This window comes from Erpetoichthys calabaricus, chromosome 5 (genome assembly GCF_900747795.2).
Source record: "Erpetoichthys calabaricus chromosome 5, fErpCal1.3, whole genome shotgun sequence".
Classification (NCBI taxonomy): Eukaryota; Metazoa; Chordata; class Cladistia; order Polypteriformes; family Polypteridae; genus Erpetoichthys; species Erpetoichthys calabaricus.
The window spans coordinates 215004317-215010316 of record NC_041398.2 but is presented as its reverse complement, the minus strand read 5'-3'; positions in this window follow the sequence as shown (position 1 = coordinate 215010316).

Genomic DNA, 6000 nt, shown 5'->3' with positions numbered 1-6000 from the left:
TAACACAGTTCATCGCTACATCTACAAGTGCAAGTTAAAACTCTACCATGCAAAGCGAAAGCCATATATCAACAACACCCAGAAACGCCGTCGGCTTCTCTGGGCCCAAGCTCATCCGAGATGAACTGACGCAAAATGGAAAAGTGTGCTGTGGTCTGACGAGTCCACATTTCAAATTGTTTTTGGAAATCATGGACGTCGTGTCCTCCGGGCCAAAGAGGAAAAGGACCATCCGGATTGTTATCAGCGCAAAGTTCAAAAGCCAGCATCTGTGATGGTATGGGGGTGTGTTAGTGCCCATGGCATGGGTAACTTGCACATCTGTGAAGGCACCATTAATGCTGAAAGGTACATACAGGTTTTAGAGTAACATATGCTGCCATCCAAGTGACGTCTTTTTCAGGGATGTCCCTGCTTATTTCAGCAGGACAATGCAAAGCCACATTCTCCATGTGTTACAACAGCGTGGCTTCGTAGTAAAAGAGTGCGGGTACCAGACTGGCCTGCCTGCAGTCCACACCTGTCTCCCATTGAAAATGTGTGGCGCAAAACATGACAACGGAGACCCCGGACTGTCGAGCAACTGAAGTTGTACATCAAGCAAGAATGGGAAAGAATTCACCTCCACAGCTTCAACAATTAGTGTCCTCAGTGCCCAAACGCTTATTGAGTGTTGTTAAAAGGAAAGGTGATATAACACAGTGGTAAACATGTCCCTGTCCCAGCTTCTTTGGAACGTGTTGCAGGCATCAAATTCAAAATGAGTGGAGATTTGCAAAACAACAATAAAGTTTATCAGTTTGAACATTGGATATCTTGTCTTTGTAGTGTATACAATTGAATATAGGCTGAAAAGGATTTGCAAATCATTGTATTCTGTTTTTATTTATGTTTTACACAACGTCCCAACTTCATTGGAATTGGGGTTGTACTAATTTCTTTTCCTCTTCCAGTCTGAGAATTGAGGAGAAGAGAGTGGAGGAGTGATGGCGTCATTTCTGGAGCGCCTTGCCTTTTTCAGTCTAAAGTTGATAAACGCTAATGTCCGGAAGCACTTGCCAAATGCATTTTCTTCAAGCTTCAAGCCAAACTTCTGCACTTCTGCAGACGGCCTATATTAGCATAACCAGTACGGCCCATTTCTCCATAAGATAGTTGTCAGCAGGGGATACGGTGCGTTAGAAAGTCTCATTCGCCAGAGGATTTGTAACGACAAATATCAACAACATTATTTCTATTTCTCTGTCACTAAATTTCAATCAAATCCATCAAGGCATTTTTGAGATTTTGGAGTGTTTTGTTTTTCTGCTGTGGGATTTTGTTTAACCCCCAAATATTTATATGCTATACACTGAAATGTCCCTTCTTAGCAGATTCCTACTGCCCATTGAGATAGATAGATAGATAGATAGATAGATAGATAGATAGATAGATAGATAGATAGATAGATAGATAGATAGATAGATAGATAGATAGATAGATAGATAGATAGATAGATAGATAGATAGATACTTTATTAATCCCAATGGGAAATTCACATACTCCAGCAGCAGCATACTGATAAAAAACAATACTAAATTAAAGCGTGATAACAATGCAGGTATAACAGACAATAACTTTGTATAATGTTAACGTTTACCGCCCCGGGTGGAATTGAAGAGTTGCATAGTTTGGGGGAGGAACGATCTCCTCAGTCTGACAGTGGAGCAGGACATTGACAGCAGTCTGTCGCTGAAGCTGCTCCTCTGTCTGGAGATGATCCTGTTCAGTGGATGCAGTGGATTCTCCATGATTGCCTGCTCAGCGCCCGTCGCTCTGCCACGGATGTCAAACTGTCATTTCTATCAGATATCACAGGGACCTCATCAAGGACTTTGTTAAATGCTGCGACTCAAACCACCTACAACTGAACACCAGCAAAACCGAAGAGCTGGTGGTGGATTTTAGGAGGCCCAGATTCTGACATCTTAGGAATATCTATTCATTTCTGAATTTGAGCTAAACAGTGTTTTATTGAGTTTAATGTTTAACAGTATTTGAGCTGAATAACTATTTGTTTTGCACACTTTGAACGAGAGACTCTATAACAGACATTATGTGCCACGAGTAACGTGAGATTATTTTTCTCTTTTTTTCGTGTATTGTTTGGTGTTGTAGAGCTCTGGCCACTTTGAATTCTTTTATGTCAGAAGCTTCTTTCTGTCCATTCTGCATGTAAACATTAAAAAAATTTTTTCAGCCACCACTACAAAGTACATGTTGTGATATTTGCAAAAAAAAAATCATTATTGGGTGTCATATTCCATTAAGAATTCTGGCACTCTGTCATTTTTGTGTGCCATGTTTGGCTCAGACAACAAATTTTTTGTTACTGAATTTAGGTTTTTGTTTTTTGATTGTTTCCTAATTGCTGCTATTTCAATGATTGTGTCTTTCATGGCCTTTCAAAACTAATGAAGATTTAGAATTTAAATGGGTTAAAAAGTATGAAAAAGGAAAACAGGGTAAGGCTCTACATGGGCACTTCAGCAAGGCCCTTAACCTGCAATTGCTGAGCGCTTTGAGTAGTGAGAAAAGCGCCATATAAATGCAAAGAATTATTATTATTATTACATAAATAAAATGTACAATTATTACTATTGCGCTAAAAAGCTGGGATTTTCCAGTTACCTACATTACAGCTGCATCATGTTTGCCCAGTGTTTTGATTTAGGCCTTAAAGAATACACCAAAAAGGTCATAATACTTCAAAAAAGGCAAATGCACTCTCAAAAAGGGCCTAAAGTATTAGAAAGAACAACTGAAATGATCAAAAAAAAAAAGAAAGAAGTCAAACAAACGAAGAATTAAAAAGGTAAATACTAAATTACCTAAAAAAAACAAAATACAAAAAAGGGGTAAAAAAATCAATCAAAATAAACACAAGTCCAGCTCACAAAAAACAAAACAAAAACAAAAATTGAAAAGGCTTATAAATTTACCTGAGAAAGTGGAAAACACAAAAGGAGGCTAAACAGCAAAGCAAAGTGAAGTCAGGGACTGCGGGCAACTGGGGGCACTTGAGCTCAAACCAGAGAGCCGGAATTGAATGAATGAGAGCTCAGAGGAGGACTGGGCTACAACTACAGAAACACAAATTACAGAAATGAATTTGAGTGAAGGATTTTCTGTGCAAATGAATGAGATGTGCAGGATGATGAGAGAAGAAGATGGGATTGATTGATATCAATCGATTAGTTAATTCATGCCGGTAAATAATGCTGGTAATTAATTCAAATAATTCGATATGGCTTCCACTTTACTCTCCTGATCTTTTTCCCGTCTCCGGATGTTAGACTTATATTAAGGTAACTGAAGCACACGTGTTTTAAGAAACAGAATAATACAATATATTTATATACACAAGGGTTATAGAAATATGATAACTGCATATACATTTACATTGAAGACAGGACACAAAACAGATGAGACAGACAAACATAACACAGAAGAGGCTCGCTGTTCTCAGTTCTAATTTATCTTGGCACAGATAAACAGTTTTACGATACCAAATCTTAAAGGATGATGACCGATGCTGTGTAAAGCTGCATTTTGTTGCTCAAGTAGAGGAGTCTTCTTGTGACAGAGGGCACTTTTTCCCTTTGATCATTGGTCCTTCATCCGTGGAATGCTGTGATGCTGCCTTCCTCAACTCACTGCTATGTGTGCTCTGCAACTTCATAGGGACAAGCATTACTCTTTCAGGTTAAACAGTTTAGATCTCAAAGTTCCTGTCTTGAAATAATGGCCACTTCTCAGTCTTCTTAGACTGGTCTTAGTCACTGGCACAGAGCTTGTCTTGTCATAGTGGATCTCAGAGCTTGTTCAGAGCTTCCAGGAAACAAAGTTTGTGAAGTTTTTACTCCTCTTAGAGCGGGTTGCGTCTCAGACTAAAGAGAGTGGATTGTCAGCTTTCAGCTCCCCAAAGAGGCAGGAGCGATGAATTCAGTTAATTTCAAAGGAAGGTGTAACCTGTGGTAACTGGATCAAGGTTACTTCCAGTTACAGAACCAGTGCCTGCTGAAAAGTTTGTTATTTTGACCATCACGTCCAGACAGGTTCAGTTTGCAGGCCACAAGCCTAAAATGAATGTCCAAGTGGACACCTTTATGTCTGAAGGAATCTCTGCAGAGGTGTCATCTCAACTCTGATTTACACCTTTGTTATCAGATGAAGTGCAGGGCTGACCAAAGTGTTGGTAGAGCTGCAGATCGGTCATTCACTCAGCACAGGCCTTGTATGCCACTAAAGGCCTGGCAGAACTGGCAATGCCCACTTTCTCCTACCTAAACAGTGTAAACAAAAAAAACAAACAAGGGAATGGGGGAGAATTACAAAATGGACAAAAACAAGAATGCCAGACAACAGAGGCACAAGACAAAAGCAGTGATATTTCAGTTCTGATAGAAATTGTAGTTTTAGTTTTTATTTTATAAAATTAATTTTTATTTTTATTTCGTTCTAGTTTTCAGTGAAGTCAACAATTTTTATTGTTATTTAGTTCTGTGTTTAAAATTTTAGTTTTTATTTTATTTAGTTGGGGCTTTTTGACATAATAGTACAATTTTAGTTTTTCTCTGTTGCAAGGCCACAAATGCCGACCTACTGTACATATATTTCAATGCAAGTTATGTTTCAGTCAACAAAATACACAGACAGGTCAAAATGCCGTTAAACTCAGCTTGACTATCAATGAGCAAACAGTCAGCAAGGTCAAATGTTTCAACCCAAGAAACCAGTCTGTGCAGGCACGTTGGTGTTAAGCTTTAAACAAGCACGCATTTCGAGAGATCTGTTCATGTTGCAACGATGTCCATTGCACAGATAGCCGCACAATGAAAATATTCACAGGTACGCAGACGAGGTCCTCAGCTGCCAGCACTGAAGCAGTGACGTGCGGTGAGGTTCATGGCTGGTGTCTCCTTCAGAGTCAGATTTACAAATATATGAACCCCAAAGATTAGCTTATTCACTATTCTACTGGCAGCCTGCACATTGACTACTGGTAATGTTTCATATCTCATCAGCATTCTTTACACACATATTTAGCTAAGAAAGAACGTTACATTTATAGCGTAGAGAGCACATTTGCTCTGCACCCTCCATGTGTTCTAAATTTGCCGTTGCAATTTCACAATTCATACTCATTCAATACAAATGAAAGTATAGAGTAGTGTACAAAAAAAAAAGGATTTCAATTTTGACCTTAATTGAAATATTTAGTTGTTTTTAAAAGCTTTTAATTCTGATGCTTTAATCAATTTTAATACAGACCGCTCAACAAAAGGATATTTTATTTGAGGTCAAAATTTAGTTTATTAAATATTGATCCCATTTTTATAAAATTGAAAACCGTTTATGGTCTTACCTTTATTTGTAAATGAAGTCCATGCACCTATCTTTCTCCATGAAAATCTTCGTCATTTCTTGTAAAAGTCCTCCTTGTTTTCCTTTAGTTTAAAAACTCCCAATATTCCATTTATTTTTGGCAGTCAGTTGGAACAAAAAATAAAAGTAAGCGGACCGCTGCAGTGCACTTTACTTTCTGATATCGCTAACTTATTGGCGCCTTGAGCCTCTGCCTAGAACACAGGTGTCGGACTCCGGTCCTCGAGGGCCGCAGTGGCTGCATGCAGGGCCGGATTTTCCTATAGGCTAACTAGGCTTCAGCCTAGGGCCTTAAGATCAAGAGGGGCCTACATTCAAATTGTTAGCAAAATTAAAATTACACTATTCTAAAAACAGTGAACACTAAAACACTGAACCGAAAATAAGGAGAAATTCTACGCATATGACTAATAAACAAACATAAAAATGTATTGGTTAATCACAGTAATGATGTATTTTATTATCTCTCATGTAATTTACAAACTTAAAAATGGAAGGTGAAAGGGCCTCATAAGTGGAATAGCCTAGGGCCTCTTTTCATAGGCGGAGTGGTGGCTCTGAGGCTAGAGATCT